Genomic DNA, 18,350 nt, shown 5'->3' with positions numbered 1-18,350 from the left:
GCGGTAAAATGCCGCAACGCAAAGCCCCAGTGTGAAAGGTGCCTGAAACTAATACGGTCATATAAAAATCTTTATTCTTATTTAAAAGAGAGAAATATATGTTTATTTGAGTCATACTTGTCTTTGCATTATTATACTGTAGGAATACCAGTAAGGCCTCATTCACACTTCGTCCGCTTCTGTCTGCTTTTTTCAGCACATGACTGTTACAGATTGATACATGTTTCTGAAAAGCAGACAGAAGCACACTAGTGTGAATGAGGCCTAATATATGATTTAACCACTTTATCTACCACTACCATATATCCACGTCCTCTGTGACTTAATCTAAGCCACGGGTCAGTAGATATACGTCTTGTAGCAGAAGCAGTGCTGTACAGGATTGGGCTTGCTCCTGTGCACATTTCTGGCACTATCTGATGCAGCACTAATTGGTGAATGGGAATATATGTTTCCTGAGCTAGGAACAAGATTGCTTTTTACCCCTAAAAATACTTTTATTTTCTCAGTTCATAGTGAAATATACACTCTGTAGCATTATTTTAGAATCAAATATCTTCACCATAAATTGTGACAGGAACATAACCTAAGTTTTGTGATAAGCGGTAAGAATAGCCAAACAAAATTGTGTTTTTTATCTACAGTAGCACTTTTTATTTTTAAACTGGAATTAGTAAAACTGAGAAATGTGTTTTTTCTATTTTTTTCCTTTTTTTCCCATTAAAATTCATAGAAAACAAAATTGTTCGAGGGAAAAAATAGCATACAATGAAAGCCTAGTTTGTCTTGTCTTGTGTCATAAGTAGGGATAAAGTTATTGCTGATTAAATAAGGACATAGCTAAACTGTTAAAACTGCTCTGGTCCATAAGTGGGAAACAAGGTCTGGATGCGAAGTGGTTAACTGACTGTCTATCTCTCTCTCCCTCTCTCTTATAGCCTTACCCTGTATATGCCAAACTTGTGAGCTGCAAGTATTCTCCCTGTGCTTGAATTACACCGATCCAATAATTTGCAGTGGCGGTGCAACATGCCAGACCACTTACATCTCCATTGGTAAGTAAGAACCATTTGACAATCTAAATAGCTTAAAGGATACCCGAGTCAAATGAAGTTGAAAAAACAGGGGTAGTAGGCATGTACTGGCAGCAATCCTGATGCCCACCGCTCCCCCTTTTCTCCTCAGTCCCCCACTTTTATACCTAAATACCCCTCAGCAGCCTCTTCCGGGTTGCCAGAGTCGGCCATTAGTGCGCCTGCGCTGGCCCAGCTGCATGCGTCATGACTATATGATGTGCATTAAAAGGGGTAAAGAGGCGCCCAAGGTGAATAAAATACATTAAAAGCAACTAAAATATAAATAAATGAGATGGCTTACCTCAATGATGACACACCCATATAGGAATGGATATTTATTAGTAAAAAAAAAGCACAGGCAACGCGCTTCGTGGGAACTCGCCCACTTCCTCAGGCCAAATAAAGCGCCACTAAATGCCGGTAGCCTTATTCAAGGCACTTTATTTGGCCTGCATTACCGGCACTTTATTTGGCCTGAGGAAGTGGGCGAGTTCCCACGAAATGCGTTGCCTGTGCTTTTTTTTGTAATAAATATCCATTCCTATATGGGTGTGACATCAATGAGGTAAGCCACCTCATTTATTTAAAGTATTTTATTCACTTTGGGCGCCTCTTTACCCCTTTTTACTGTGTCTTACCCCATCCGTGGGGTGCTCCTACACCTGACCACTGGTGGTCTCTGACACTACCTACTTTACCAGTGTGTAAGAGTTTTTTCAAGAGAGCGACCTTCGCCAGGTCTCCTGGTGCCCCGAGTGGAGTCGGGTTTGTTCATCTCCACCTGCCTGCAGTGGTCGGTTGCCTTCTGCAACCCGCCTTTGTGAGTATTATCTCAACACCATTTAATGTATTCATCAATCTCTGTGACGTACTGCACCCTCTGGGCTCCCGTTGTCTCTGTGTTTTTTTCTATAGGGTGCATATACTCACCCTCAACCTTCCTGTACATCATGTGCATGCGCAGAGTACTCCCAGCCATGGGCGTGCTCTGTAGGATGCGTGCAGCCAGGCCAGCGCCTGCGCAGTAGTACCTCAACTCCGGCGACCAGGAAGGGGCTGCAAGGGGGTATTTAGGTATGAAAAAGGGGACAGAGGAGAACAGCAGTTTAACTGCAAAAATAGTAAGATACTTGTCAGTTATTCTTTGCAACTGCTGTTCAGGAAATCCATGATGATTGAGGAGATGAACTGGCCCAAAACCTGTCGGCTCTGTAAGATTTTAACTGCCTACTTTTGCCTACAAGACAATTCTGCCAGTATTTAGAGTTGGGCCGAACCTCCGATTTTAGGTTCGCGAACCTGGTTCGCGAACTACCGCGGAAGGTTCGGTTCGCGTTAAAGTTCGCGAACCGCAATAGACTTCAATGGGGATGCGAACTTTGAAAAAAAAAAATAATTATGCTGGCCACAAAAGTGATGGAAAAGATGTTTCAAGGGGTCTAACACCTGGAGGGGGGCATGGCGGAGTGGGATACATGCCAAAAGTCCCCGGGAAAAATCTGGATTTGACGCAAAGCAGCGTTTTAAGGGCAGAAATCACATTGAATGCTAAATGACAGGCCTAAAGTGCTTTCAAACATCTTGCATGTGTATACATCAATCAGGTAGTGTAATTAAGGTACTGCTTCACACTGACACACCAAACTCACCGTGTAACGCAGCGCAAACAGCTGTTTGTGTAGTGACGGCCGTGCTGGACTGGTGCGCACCATGGCGAGAACAGGTATGCAGTGGCGGGTTCACTGAACAGGTATACAGTGGCGGGTTCACTAAACAGAACAGGTATACAGTGGCGGGTTCACAGAACAGGTATGCAGTGGCAGGTTCACTGAACACAACAGGTATGCAGTGGCGGGTTCACTGAACAGGTATACAGTGGCGGGTCCACTGAACAGAACAGGTATGCAGTGGCGGGTTCACTAAACAGAACAGGTATACAGTGGCGGGTTCACTAAACAGAACAGGTATACAGTGGCGGGTTCACAGAACAGGTATGCAGTGGCAGGTTCACTGAACACAACAGGTATGCAGTGGCGGGTTCACTGAACAGGTATACAGTGGCGGGTCCACTGAACAGAACAGGTATGCAGTGGCGGGTTCACTGAACAAGTATACAGTGGCGGGTCCACTGAACAGAACAGGTATGCAGTGGCGGGTTCACTGAACAGGTATGCAGTGGTGGGTTCACAGAACAGGTATGCAGTGGTGGGTTCACAGCACAGGTATGCAGTGGTGGGTTCAATGAACAGGTATACAGTGGCGGGTCCACTGAACAGAACAGGTATGCAGTGGCAGGTTCACAGAACAGGTATGCAGTGGTGGGTTCACTGAACAGGTATGCAGTGGTGGGTTCACAGCACAGGTATGCAGTGGTGGGTTCACAGCACAGGTATGCAGTGGTGGGTTCACAGCACAGGTATGCAGTGGTGGGTTCATAGCACAGGTATGCAGTGGTGGGTTCACAGAACAGGTATGCAGCCAGACAGGAACAAGTTAAGCCTAACTAATCTTTCCCTGAGAGACAGTCTGCAGCAGCTCGCCCTACTCTCACTAACGCAGGCAGCACACGAGTGACCGTAATGGCCGCCGCTGCCTGCCTTATATAAGGGGGGGTGGGGCTCCAGGGGCTAGTGTAGCCTAATTGGCTACACTGGGCCTGCTGACTGTGATGTAGAGGGTCAAAGTTGACCCTCCATGTGCATTATGGGGCGAACCGAACTTCCGCAAAGGACCGTTCGGCCCAACTCTACCAGTATTCACACAAGTGGGCCTGATTCACAAAGCGGTGCAAAGTGTTTGCATGCCTGTGAAAAGCCCTTTATCACGCCTAAACTCAGTTTAGGCGTGATAAAATGAAACTCGCGCGAAATTCCCCCGCGTAAAGTTTTGCGCGCGCAATCGTGCGGCGCACGGTGCAGTGCGCGCGATGCGCCCATTAAACCCTATGGGCGGTGTGCGCAGAATTTAAGTCTTAAAGAATTAAAGTCTTTTAGGCGTGATAACTGAGTTATCACCGCTTTGTGAATCAGGCCCAACTGACATAGCACACGTTGCACACATGTTGCAACTTGTATTACCTAGGCAGCATAAATTGGGCCATGTGCCCAACATACGCTGCGTCAGCTGCTAAAATATCAGTGGTGGTCATGTGGGTTTGGCATGTGGGTAGAGCCAGATGATCCACAAGGTGGTCTCGTCACCTTAACCCATTTTTACTAGGGGGAGGGGTGGGGGGAATAATTAAAGTAAAAAGTGGAATGGATACCTGAGACAGGGGGAAAAGTTTACTTACTGCCTGGGGTGTGTTCCAGCCCCCCATAGTCTTTCAGGTCCCTCCCTCGGTATTCTGCAGAAAGATCTCGGACTATCTAGTTGTCCTTCTGTGGCTGGGAGCATTCTGTGCATGCGCAGTTCATAAAGACTTGTAACAGCACATGCGCAAAATGCTCGTGGCCACAGGAGCATGATTGAGGAGGTGCAGATTTTAACTGCGCATGGCAGCAGCTGACTACACAGAGATCTTTCTGAGGGGTAAAAGTCAATGTTCTTCCCCTGCCTCAGGTTTCCTTTAAAGAGAATCTGTATTGTTAAAATCGCACAAAAGTAAACATACCAGTGCGTTAGGGGACATCTCCTATTACCCTCTGTCACAATTTCGCCGCTCCCCGCCGCATTAAAAGTAGTCAAAAACTGTTTTAAAAAGTTTGTTTATAAACAAACAAAATGGCCACCAAAACAGGAAGTAGGTTGATGTACAGCATGTCCACACATAGAAAATACATCCATACACAAGCAGGCTGTATACAGCCTTACTTCTGAATCTCAAGAGATCACTTGTGTGTGTTTACCTTCTGTCCCCAGCTTCTCTCATGCACTGAACATTACAGGCTTCCTGCAGACAGCTCTGCCTATGTCGTTAATTCCTCAGTATGTGACAGACCAGCTCCTTTCACAGCCTAACAGAGGAGGATTTTTATCCAGCTCTCTTCTATCACTGATAAGATAGCAGAGAAGCTGCTGGCTTATGTAAATAAAACACACACTGGAGTGTGCATAGAGGAACAGTTCAACACTGAAGAACTTGGCAGCCTTCCAGACACAGGCCGACAAGTCTGACAGGGGAAAGATACATTGATTTATTACAGAGATGGTTATAGTAGAAAGAGCTGCAGCAAGCCAGATCACATTAGAATAGGTTTAGAAACTTGTAGGATGGTAGGAAAAACGTTGTAATTTTTGTTACAGAGTCACTTTAAGCGTGAAAACACATTCTGACTAGTGATGATCGTTAGGTGTTAACTACAATTTCGTAAAAATGTTGCGCAACTTTCGTAATTACGATTATGATTATAACAATCGTAATCCAAAAAAATTATGCAAAGTTTTGCATAATTACAACCATACAAAAATTTTTCATAATTACGAGTGTGTTTGCAATTACAATAGTTTTCGTGATTACATTTTTGTTAATTTTTTGGGACAAATTTTCAGTAAAACACAAAATTACAATTTTGTGTTACCCATCATTTTGTAGTTTCCTAGTTTTACAAGAAATTACTAATAACACGAAATTATGAATGAACGTAAAATTACGACACAAAATAACAAATTATGAGGTAAAACTGTGAAGGGTGTCTGGCGAGATTCCCAAAGAGCCTTCCAGAAATAAAAACACAAAGAGAACATGGGAGCCCCTTAGGGTGTAGTATATTAAAACAAAAAAAGTGTTAATAATATATAAGCAATATTCCTCACAAAGGTAGGTTGCAAGACCAGCAACCACAGTATCAAACAGGTGAGGAATTCCCGTCCTCACTCGGGTCTCATGTCTTTCATCAGCAGTTGGGTCACTCCTTTGAAGAATCTATGGCTAGAATGTCCAAAGGACTGTAACTCAACTATCTCCTCCCCCCCCCCCCCCCCCCCAAGTGTACTTAGGAAGTGGGGGAGTAACTGGAGGGTAAGAGCCGAGGCACCGCAAAGGAAGGATGAGTGGTGTTTGTAACAAAGGGTTACCTGAAGGCAGTAAACCTGTCCAGGCGCTCCTACAGATGGATTACTTCGTTCACAGCGACACTGTATTGACCTGATGAAGCGGGCAGCAACCCGCAAAATGTGTCTTTTCCATGTGCTAATAAAGAATATTTAATTATCAATTTTAGTGGTTTATGTCTTTAGGTAAGCCTTTTTTATGAAATAAAATGCATTTTCTAATGAATTACAATTACGTGTGGTAATTAAATAAGTGTGAAATTTTGTCTCATCGCTAATTCTAATATCATCACTTTTTTGTGTTTTCTGTGTTGCAGCGGAGTCCGTAGTGTTCGGTACAGTGAGCTGTGTATCGAATTGTTTTAATGAAGTTTTATGCAAAACCTCAAATTTTCTCAACAAGGTGCAATGCTGTGACGGTGGTAACCCCTACTGCTGCATCTACGACCCAGTCTCACCATCATTCCTGCATATAGGCTAGGTTTAATGACTGTGTTGACTTGGCCAAGCGCCCCCTTTTTGTCAGATCAAGTACCCCTTCATGCATAGATACTTGTTAAAGGGATACTGTAGGGGGGTCGGGGGAAAATGAGCTGAACTTACCCGGGGCTTCTAATGGTCCCCCGCAGACATCCTGTGCCCGTGCAGTCACTCCCCATTGCTCCAGCCCCGCCTCCGGTTCACTTCTGGAATTTCAGACTTTAAAGTCAGAAAACCACTGCGCCTGCGTTGCTGTGTCCTCGATCCCGCTGATGTCATCAAGAGTGCACAGCGCAGGCCCAGTATGGTCTGTGTCTGCGCAGTACACTCCTGGTGACATCAGCAGGAGCGAGGACACGGCAACGCAGGCGCAGTGGTTTTCTGACTTTAAAGTCTGAAATTCCAGAAGTGAACTGGAGGCGGGGCCGGAGCAATGGTGAGTGGCTGCGCCAACACAGGATGTCTGCGGGGGACCATTAGAAGCCCCGGGTAAGTTCAGCTCATTTTCCCCCGACCCCCCTACAGTATCCCTTTAAGATAAGACCATAACTGCGTATACATGCTTTTCAAACATCCCTTAATGCTTTTATAATCCGATAACTTGAACATTTGTATAGCGCTTCTTTCCTGTCGGACTCATAGCACTCAAGAGCTACAGCCACTGGGAATGCGCTCAAGAGGCCACCTGCAGTGTTAGGTAGTCTTGCCTTGAACTCCATACTGAATAGATACCACCCCTAATCAGGATTCCAGTCCTGGTCTCCCGTGTCAAAGGCGGTTCCCTTAACCAGTACACTATCCAACCACTTTTGATTAACTATAAATACTTTTTCAGGTTTCTTTACACATGATTGGTCCTTTTTTCTAACCAAAAAACTTTCTACAGGCTCGTGCACAGGCTTGACTAAAGTTGGCTGATAACAACTGGCTCAGCCGATTATCAAGCGTGTGTATGGCAGCCCCCAACCCGTGAGTGATCCACCCAGCGGGTCTTCTCACCAGATGATTGGCCAGCCTCTTTGAAGATGGCACTCCCTTGCCTGCTGCATGATTTTGTCCCTCCGCCGCCCCACCCCCCTCCCCGCATAGCAACAAAACGCGTTGACAGCTACACAGTTGAATTGCGTCTGTACAGGTCGGCCCAGCATTTACAGAGAGGGGGTAGAGAGAGAGAGAGGGAAAGGAAGAGACAGAGAGACACAGAGAGAGAGAGAGAGAGACATGGGGGAGGGGGGGAGCTGTAACGTATACAGTGCAGCTGGGCTATCTCCTCCCTAAAGGGGAAGGGCTGTTTTGTCCGCCCCCCTCCCTGCCTGTCACTTAAAAACACATGCTGGTTGGCTGCTTTAGTACAGGACAGGAGAGGAGAGGGGGCAAGGCGGAGCTTTTTGCCCCTATAGTAGTGTCGGCCCTGATTAGATATCAGCATACAGCAGCACTCTTGAGTTATGCCACAAAGGCCATGGCCTAAGGCACCAATAAGCAAGAGGCTGTCTGTGGGCTGGCACAATAAGGCAATTAAGCTGCCAAATATGTAAACTGCAGCAGGCACAAACCCAGTCTGCAGCCACCCTGCTTTCACAGGGGAAAACAGTGGAGCACCCCCAAAGCACAGCACAGAAGGGGGGAAGCAGAGGACCAGGGAAGTACACAGGATATGGGGAGCACAAGATGAGAGCACAAGACCAGGGGAACAAACAGGACAGAGGGAGCACACAGGATGGGTGCTGCACAGGATGGGGCAGTTGGGGAGGGGGGAGGGGGTCATGTCAAAATCCAGCCCTGATCATTACAGCTGTTATATTTTTAATTTGGTAACATTGTTGCTGGAATCATCCTGCATTCCTGTCACCCAGGACCAAATGATCTTGAGACCGACCTCTCAATCCCCAGCACCAGTAAAGATCGTGTGATATATGTTGATCACTGTTGTAATCAGTTTCTTCCATGTAAATCCAATATTGCCTGGCAATAATGCCAAAGACACACACTCCTTCCAGTTGATTGTAGGTTCAACTGCTGTCAAAGAAAGAAATGAAAGTTCTTGTAAAATTAAACAATGATGGACACTTGTTCATAAGATCAATAAAGTTTCACATTGAAATTGAATTGTGGATGTGCCTTTTGTCACAGCTGAGGAGGAAACCTGCACCCGGGCACACTATACTGGAGCACAGGTCTGTTTATTCTAGCTTACGCCTGACGTGACCAGCAGTAACCCCGTATTCCAGTTAATGAATGAGTGTATTTATATTTACAAATCATAAAGGTTTAAAGCAGAGCCAAGACAGACAAGGTCATCCAGCACCCAAGGCTGAGACACCAAAGTGCGCCTCTCCATTCCTCCCACCCCAGCTGGGGTGAGCAGCTGTATTTGTACTGACATTAGATTACACACAGCTGCACTCTATTTAGTCATTAGCACTCATCAGGCAATGTCTATGGGCAACTGACTGCACTCAGACAAAAGGGGGCTGAATAATTATGCACACCCCACTTTGCAGTTATTTATTTGTAAAAAATGTTTGGAATCATGCATGATTTTCGATCCACTTCTCACCTGTACACCACTTTGTATTGGTCTTTCATGTGGAATTCCAATAAAATTGATTCATGTTTGTGGCAGTAATGTGACAAAATGTGGAAAACTTCAAGGGGGCCGAATACTTTTGCAAACCACTGTATATATATATATATATATATATCTATACTGGAGGGCTACCTATTTTTTCGGGGTGGGTGACGACACCTTTGGCCACCTATTATTACAGGACAAGCATACCTCCCAACTTTTTGAGACAAGGACACTTTAAGATGCACCTCTTCCACACCTTTAACCACGCCCCCACCACACCCCTCACCATGCATATCACAAAGAATTCAGAATTAAAAGATGTAGTCTTATCATTCAAACCACACTGGTTCTTTCTATCATTAGTATTTTTTCTTCATTTTAACATTTAAAAAAAAAGAAATACATGAATTGAATTGATGGGAATAAAGTTTAGAGTCAGTTAAATTGATTTTTTAAGTAGTAATTTACATAGTTCTGTACATCTCAAAAGAAGGGACAAATAAGGAAAAAGAGGGACAGAGAGATTTGGTTCGCCAAAAGGAACAGATGGGAGCTATGGGAGAAGGGTACTATGACAGGGGGGTGGCACAAATTATGTGTTGCTTTGGGACACAAAAACCTTAGCAGCACCACTGTATGGCAGCCATGGCATGATATTAACCACTTAGGTCTATCTGGAAGGATATATCCGTGCACATAGCCTGCACTGCTGCTGTGGCGCCGCGTGTGCTCTCCCCGCCTTCCGCTGCCCCTGAGATCAATAAATGGGAATACAGATCCCATTCATTGATCTATGTCCCCTTAAGAAAACCCGAAGGCTTTCTCTTGAAAGCTGCGATTTTTCTATATCCCACGTCACACCTTCAGTTCCTGTAAGCGAAAGCTCTTGCTTCCAGGATGAAAAATCAAAAAAACACTGTGGCCATCTTGTGGCCAAATAGTAAAACTACTGTAACAAGTCTGAATGGAAGAACAAGGTTTGACCACAGTTTGCAGTAATAGATACTGGAACCAGAGAATGAGGTGCAAAAAATAATGATTTATTGAAAATGCACATAAACCAACATAAATGCAAATATCATGCAAAGCCATGTACAGCATGCAATATACACAATAACTCAGGAAAGCAGTGGTAATTAACTAAATATTTACAGAATATATATATATACAGTATATATACACACATTCGCTGTACAACAGGGATCAGGCAGCATAACAGAGTCAGCAGGCGAGCAAGATCAGCAACAGGTAATCAGAGAAACACAGTACCAGGGATAAGCAAAAGCAAGGTCTAGACAGAATAGCAGGTTCAGCAACAGGAAGGCATACACATAATACAGGCCAAGGAATCAGGAACCAGGACGTCCAGCAACTCAGACCTGGGAGTACAATATTCTGGCAGGAGGAAGAGGCAGACCTTAAATACTCCAGGAAGGAGACAAGCTGCCTGCTGTGCATCAGGGCTGCTCACAGTCCACAGAGCCCTCTGCTGGTGGAGAGCAGAACTCCATGGCTGCTGTAAGTCCATAAAGCATAGTGCAAAAGTCCAGGCAGTCCAAAACGGAGCTGGGAAAAAAGGGCGCAGGCAGCTAGTGGACAAAAAGGGCGCCGCCATTCACTCCCATAATAAATAGCGTTTAATGGGCGCCGAGCAGGAAAAAAGGGCGCCGGAGCTAAATAAAGTTTACAAACGGCGCCCGGAGCTAAATAAAGTTTACAAACGGCGCCCGGAGATGTTTAATGATTTATAACTGAACTTGTGGTGATTTACGTTTATAAAATCCACCCGTGCCGAATAACTAAACATATTTATCTTATTTAAATAGTTAAAACATTATTTAAAGTTTTATCCCTTACTGTTTGTAAAACATTATTATTCACAAAATAAAGCGATCAGTACGTAACGTAAATTGCAAAATATTTTTTGCATCCACAATTAGTAAAACATTATTATCTACATAATAAAGGGGGGTCTTAGGTTTAGGCACCAACAGGGGGGTCTTAGGTTTAGGCACCAACAGGGGGGTCTTAGGTTTAGGCACCAACAGGGGGGTCTTAGGTTTAGGCACCAACAGGGGGGTCTAGGGGTTAGGGGTAGGTACAGGGAGGGTTACTTAGGCACCAACGGGGGGGGGGTCTTAGGTTTAGGCACCAACAGGGGGGGTCTTAGGTTTAGGCACCAACAGGGGGGTCTTATGCTGGGAATACACGGTTCGTTTTTGCCTTCGTTTAAACCTTCGTTTCGATTGTGCCTTTTGTCCTTTTCGATCCCGAAATAATCGGTCATACGGTTAATATCACCACCCACGGTTTCGTTTTTTTTTTCGATTCTGATGGTTTCGTTTTTCCAATGATCGAAGGCTGCAAAGAAACAAAACAAAAATCCCTTTTTACAGGGACGGACTAACATAAACGAATATATAATCGATCTGAACAGCCATCAAGCCTACCAATGGCTCGATTAGATGGATAAAGAGAGATAATATCAAACATGTTCGATCACTAGTCGTTCGTTTTTGGGGTCTATTAATCAAAACTATAATGAGATTATGACTATTTTCACATACGTTTTCAACACTCGATTCGTTTACCGAACGAATCGAAGGTTTAAACGAAGGCAAAAACGAACCGTGTATTCCCAGCATTAGGTTTAGGCACCAACAGGGGGGTCTTAGGTTTAGGCACCAACAGGGGGGTCTTAGGTTTAGGCACCAACAGGGGGGTCTTAGGTTTAAGCACCAACAGGGGGGGTCTTAGGTTTAGGCACCAACAGGGGGGTCTTAGGTTTAGGCACCAACAGGGGGGTCTTAGGTTTAGGCACCAACAGGGGGTCTTAGGTTTAGGCACCAACAGGGGGGTCTAGGGGTTAGGGGTAGGTACAGGGAGGGTTCTGTGTAAGAGTAGGCTTAGGTATAGTTTTAGTAAAATTTTAGTAATAATTACTAATGTTTTACAACACTTATTACGAACGTAGTTATATTTATATCATCGTTATAAAGAATATTTTCAGATTTTATTATAAGAACAAACCATAAATGAAGGTTAAAGCGGGCAAAGAAAAGCAAAGTTCCAGCACTCAGCGGGAGATGCAACAGGAGGCTGGGCTAGGCTATGCTGTACTGCAAACTGTGAAGAAGTGAGTCCCTCTAGGCTGCGTGCTCCGGCAAGGAAAAAGCAGTATACTTGTAAGCATGAAGAGAGAGGGCAAAGCCAGCACTGCAGTTGGGGTTCTTTTATTGATAAAAGTTCAAACACTCACAGTGAAGTGGAAGTGCCGCCGTGACGCGGGTATGTAACCCGCGTTGAGGCAGCCCGCCCCCAACTTTCCCATAGCGGTGAACAAGCGCGTCCAGCGCGAAACGGTCGTCCGCAGGGAATCTCAGACCTGGCGCCCACTCAACCTGCTTTGACACCTGGCTATCACACAACTGTGAGTGTTTGAACTTTTATCAATAAAAGAACCCCAACTGCAGTGCTGGCTTTGCCCTCTCTCTTCATGCTCATAAATGAAGGTTATTCACAATAATATACAATTATAACAATTAAACATATATTATTGTTTTTTTTATAAACGTAATTATAAGTTTAACTTTTGAAACAGGGAAGATTAACGTTTTCACAATTTCCGATTTCATAAACATTATTTAATGATTTATAATTTTGTTAAACATTATTTGTAAACGAAATATAGCACACTATTTTTATAAACCCTATTAATGATTAATTATTATTTAGAGTTTACACCCCGCGCCCTTTTTGTCCGGGCGCCCTTTTTGTACGTACGCGTCCAAAACACCACCAGCAACAGGCAAGAAAAGTTCAGCACCAGGTTCCTCACAACTACATCTACATACATTTTTTTTTAAATATACACAATCAATTACATTTAAAATTACCTGTTTACCTCCCCACTCCGAGAAACCCCCAAAAAAATGTTTAATGCAAAAAAAAATTAAAATAAAAAAAATTACAATAAGAAAAAAACAATATAAATAGTTACCTTAGGCTGCTTTCCCACCAGGACGTTGCGTTTTAGGGGACGTTATGGTCGCATAATGTGCCCCTAACGCAACGCCTGGTGGTGTTGGATGAGGCCAGAGTGAGCTGCGTTATGCAGCTCTTTGTGCGGACTGTGGTCTCTGTGGCTCTGATTGGTTGCGGAGTGTTCCACTCCGCATCACGTGGTCCCGCCAGCCAATCAGCGCACACAGCGGCCGCTCCAGGAAGAAAACACTGCACGCCAGCAGTGCAGTGAATATTAATTAGCCATGTGGCTATTTAATGCACATGGGCAAATGGTCTAACACGGCTAAAGCCACTTAGAACGCACAGTATGCTGCACTTTATTTGAATGTGCAGCGTTACTATGTAACGCAACGTGGGCACTGTGAACAGCCCAATTAGTTTTCATTGCTGTGATTTGGGCTGCGTTACAGGCTGCTCTAACGTGCGCCTGTAACGTCTTACTGTGAAAGCAACCTAAGTGTCTGAACTTTTTATATGCATGTCAAGCGAGTATATTACTATAATTTTTTAAATTATAAGCTTGGAAATAGTGATGGACGCAAATTGAAAAAATGCAACCTTTATTTCCAAATAAAATATTGACGCCATACATTGTTATAGGGACATAATTTAAATGGTGTAATAACCGGGACAAATATGTGGGTTTTAATAATGGTAGCATGTATTATTTTAAAGCTATAATGGCTGAAAACTGAGAAATAATTAATTTTTTTCATTTTTTGCTTAATATTCCCGTTAAAATGCATTTAGAAAAAAAAAATTCTTAGCAAAATGTACCACCCAAAGAAAGCCTAAATGGTGGCGGAAAAAAACAAGATATAGATCATTTCATTGTGATAAGTAGTGATAAAGTTATTGGCAAATGAATGGGAGGTGAAACGTGAAATGACACTGTAGGCTGAAGTGGTTAACAGAGAATAAAGGAAGACTATGCCACTGTGCGGGCAGCACGGTGACATAGTTGTTAGCACTCTCGCTTTGCAGTGCTGGGTGCCTGGTTCATATACCAGCCTGAGCACTATGTGCATGGAGTTTGTATGTTCTCCCCATGTCTGCGTGGGTTTGCTCCCACCTCCCAAAAACCTAAAGATAGGTTAATTAGCTTCCATTCAAATGAATTCAAATCCGTTCAGCCATTGTTGCGTGATTGAGTAACAAACATCCAAACGTTCCCATTTATAATATTAGTGAGATACCTGGGGCTTCCTCCAGCCCCCTCCGGCCTGAACGGTCCCTCGCCGCCCTCTTCCATCTCCCGTTTCTCCCACTAGGTGGCCCAGTAAGTCCGCCAGTCGGGCCAGTACTGCGCAAGCACAGTATGCTCCGACTCCCGGCGTCCTCGGGGCATCTAGCGGAGGATACAGAAGGTGGAGGAGGACGGCGAGGGACCGATTAGCCTAAAAGAGGCTGGAGGAAGCCCCAGGTATATTTTTTTAATTTTTCACCATCTCGGGTTCACTTTAAATACAGAAAATAAAAGATGCAGTCGCTCTGCAGTATACAATTACACAGGCATTGGTTTAACACAATTGAATATTGTAACTTTTCAAGTCAAAAACACAACAATAAAAATGAGTTGCAGAATTTGTATGACAATGAAAGTATGTCATCTTAAAAGTGGCATTTACTTTAATTCCTATGAGGGCTGCACACTAGAGCGGTTCTGGAGCACACTGGAGCGGTCCTTGGGTAATGTATTTCAATGGGCTGGTGCACACCAGAGCGGTTCGTTTTTTCCACAAAAGCAAACTCAGGGGCTGCAGCGGAACTTTGCAGATTTCTGAGGCGTTTCTGTCTTAATGTTAAAGAGGAGCTGTTAGGTATAGGGTCTCAGAGAAAATAAACACATATATCAGTAGCTAAAGATTGGCTGTACTTACATTACATATGCATTTCACTGTCCACGTTTGGATTTTACAGAATTTTTATATAGTATATGCAGAGATTGATGCTCCTGACAGCTCATGGCAGGTTCCATGTTTTTCTGTCAAATGTGTCGTCATGTCCTGCCTGCTTCCTGATCACAGAACAGCTCATACTGAATAACACTAGTTTGCAGTGAATATTAATGAGCCATGTGGCTAGGAACAATAGCGGACTCCTGCAGTGTACGCTGCCCCGAGATTTATCTGTGCTGTGGCTGGACTGAGTTTTAGAAGCTGCTGAAACTTGATCCCGTCTTCTCCTTAGCAGCCGAGGGGAGGGCCCCAGAATGCTTTGCAGTATGTTATGCGGCTTGCGTCCTGCTTAGGTCTAAGCATTGCTGATAAGCATACATCAAAGGTAAGAGAGATCTTTATCTTCAGTAATGTCTTTTTGGCTTCCTTCTAAACTGTTTAACACAGGAGACTAGAGGTTTAAATTAGCTTCTGCAGCCTGACAGTTACTCTTTAAGCATAGGAAAGTGGAAAACCACTCTGAAAAACGCTAGATCAGAGCAGTTTTCCAGGTGTTTTTGTTACAGAAGCTGTTCAGTAACAGCTTTTACTGTAACAACATATGAAATCTGCTACACAAAAACGCTCCAAAAACCGCTAGGCATGTTTAGAACACCTCTCTAAGGGCCCGTTCACGATTGTGTGTTTTCAGAGTGATTTCAGCATTGCTTAAAATCGCTAGCGGTTTGAGCAACTTGTGTACAGAGCAGGGACAAGGTCCTCCAGCACCCAAGGCTGAGACACCAAAGTGCGCCCCCCATCCCTCCCACCCCAGCCGTCACACACTGATTGCTATTAGACTAAGAAGTGCCACAGGGCCCACAACCTCCCCAACACCTTAATATCTAGTTATCTGGCTTGCAGTCACTGCTATGTATCCCCTTTACTTATTTCTTTCTTACACAATTAGGAATGACAGCTGAATGAATTGTGCGCCCCCTCCTACACTGCGCCCTGAGGCTGGAGCCTCTCCAGCCTATGCCTCGGGCTGGCCCTGCTTGTGTACAATGAAAGTATATTGAAGTGTTCTCATCTAAGCGATTTGCTGAAACGCAAACTCGTAACCTGCAGCATTTTCTGAGCGATTCTGGAGCGATTCTGCAGGCTTATATTGAACTAGCAATCGCAAAATGCTAATCGCTGAAAAAACTATGGAAAAACACTTTCTATACAGTGAAAAATCTCTGTGAAATCACTAGGAAAAAACGCCAGAAAAATCACTCAGCGTTTGCGTTTAGCGATTTCTAGTGCGAATGGGGCCTAAACATGCCTAGAATTGCTATGAAATCTGCTTCAAAAACCTCTAGCGTTTTGCGGATCTGCTAGCGGTTTTTGGTGTGCACTGGGCCTGAGAACGCAGTTGAAGACAACTTGTAAAAAAACTAAAAAAAATCTCCCTCTGGGAGATACTTACCTTGGGAGGGGTAAGCCTCAGGGTCCCAATGAGGATTCCCCGCCCTCTGTAGCTTGGGGGATTACAGCCCTGACTCCCCTGAAACCTCCTCGACAAAGGCTGACAATTGCTGCGCAGGCGTGGGCAATATTTACTTACCGCGATCAATGGCAGGCAGAGCAGTGGCTCTTCATATGGGTAAGGCGGAAATAGCCGAGCCCGATCGATCCACTCTACTGCGCAGACGCAAAACACTCGCACCTGCGCAGTAGAGCAAAAACAAAGAGCCGCTACTGCGCCTGCGTTGGATCGCGGTAGGTAAATCTCGCCGCTATTCAGGGGGTGGCAGCGCTGGATTTCTGGGACACCAGAGGATGGGGGAAGCCTCATTAGGACCAGAGGCTTCCCCCTCCCGAGGTAAGTATCCCCAGAGGGGGGGTTTTTTGTTACAAGTTTTCTTTAATGACTCCAGTATTGTGCGCATGTCAAAATGTATTTTTAACGTTAAAGGAATACTATCGATTCACATATTTTTTTCAATTGACACAGGAATTGTTTGGGAAGTGCTGCCAAGTACTGGTGTATACATTTTAGTAGCAACTTCTTTGTTTACTGTTAGCAAAATACATTCAAAGTTTACTGACGCCAAAACTGATGGCTGACTCAGCCATGAGGAGAGGGGAAATTCCCCTCACACTTGATCAGTTAACTCTATGTGTAGCTCTGTGTGTGACAGAGAGAGACAGGACACAGGAGCTGCAGCTGTTGGGAGCTCTGTTTCTGACTGAAGTGTCTGAAGAGAGCAGAGGAAATGTAACTAATTGTCACAGCTTTTTCATACTGTTTTTGCTTTCAGAGTTTAATATGTTTGATATTTGCTTTCTGTAGTCTGATATGCAACTCTGGCTGTGCATTGAAGCAGACACCCCTTCTGCAATTGATTTGTCCCAATATAGCTAAATCCTACCCTCAATAAATTACAGCTTTTGCCTCTGATATTTAACATGAACAGTAGGAAAATGCTACTTAAACATTATTTGTACATTGTCATTTTAGAACACTTGGGGATCGATAGTATTCCTTTAACCTTTTCTGGACGGCGGTTATTGAAAGCCACTCCCTGTTTGTGGCCGCTTATTCCTACCAAGGCGTAGATTTCAATCGCTCTCCCTCTCTTCCCACTGCTCGCTTTGCTGTCAACAGCAGAGCTTTCGTATATCGGGCAGGAGCCAATTTGTACCATTGTAATACCATTACTGTATTACTCTTCAAAAACTATTTTTTTTTTACTGCATAATTAATTTAAAGCAAACCTGTGAGGTTTGCAATGCACCAATTTGATTGGCTTCTGACCCAGTGATTGCTGTGAGCAAATCCCAGCAATCACCTGTCTTAAAAGGCCACAACCAGCTCTGTTCTTAAAGGGGCCATAGCTGTCCGGTGCCAAATAGGTTAAAAAATATCAAATACTGCTTTGGACTGACCCCCTTAGAGTTCTCAGTGGTCCTGGAAATGTATTTCATTTCATTGCCATGACCTCTGAAGTGAAGATAAATAGACAGTGAAACATGTAAGCAACCAGCGCCACCCTGTGGTGAGTTGAATAAATGACATCTTCTAACAGTGGTGAGGAATGATATAATAATAAGTGATGGTTCATGGGACTGTTGCACACTACATGCGATTCCGATTTTTTTATCTGATCCAATTTTAAATTTTGATTAAAAATTGTACTGCATGCTGCTAAGATTTTTAATCGGAAACCAAAATCGGACGTATAAAAAAAAAATCGGAATCGCATGTAGTGTGCAAGGGGCCTTATGCCCCCTGCACACTGCAAATCCGATTTTCACTGAATGCTATCAAAAGAA

This window comes from Hyperolius riggenbachi, chromosome 8, assembly GCF_040937935.1.
Source record: "Hyperolius riggenbachi isolate aHypRig1 chromosome 8, aHypRig1.pri, whole genome shotgun sequence".
NCBI classification, from domain to species: domain Eukaryota; kingdom Metazoa; phylum Chordata; class Amphibia; order Anura; family Hyperoliidae; genus Hyperolius; species Hyperolius riggenbachi.
This window is presented reverse-complemented; position numbering follows the sequence as displayed.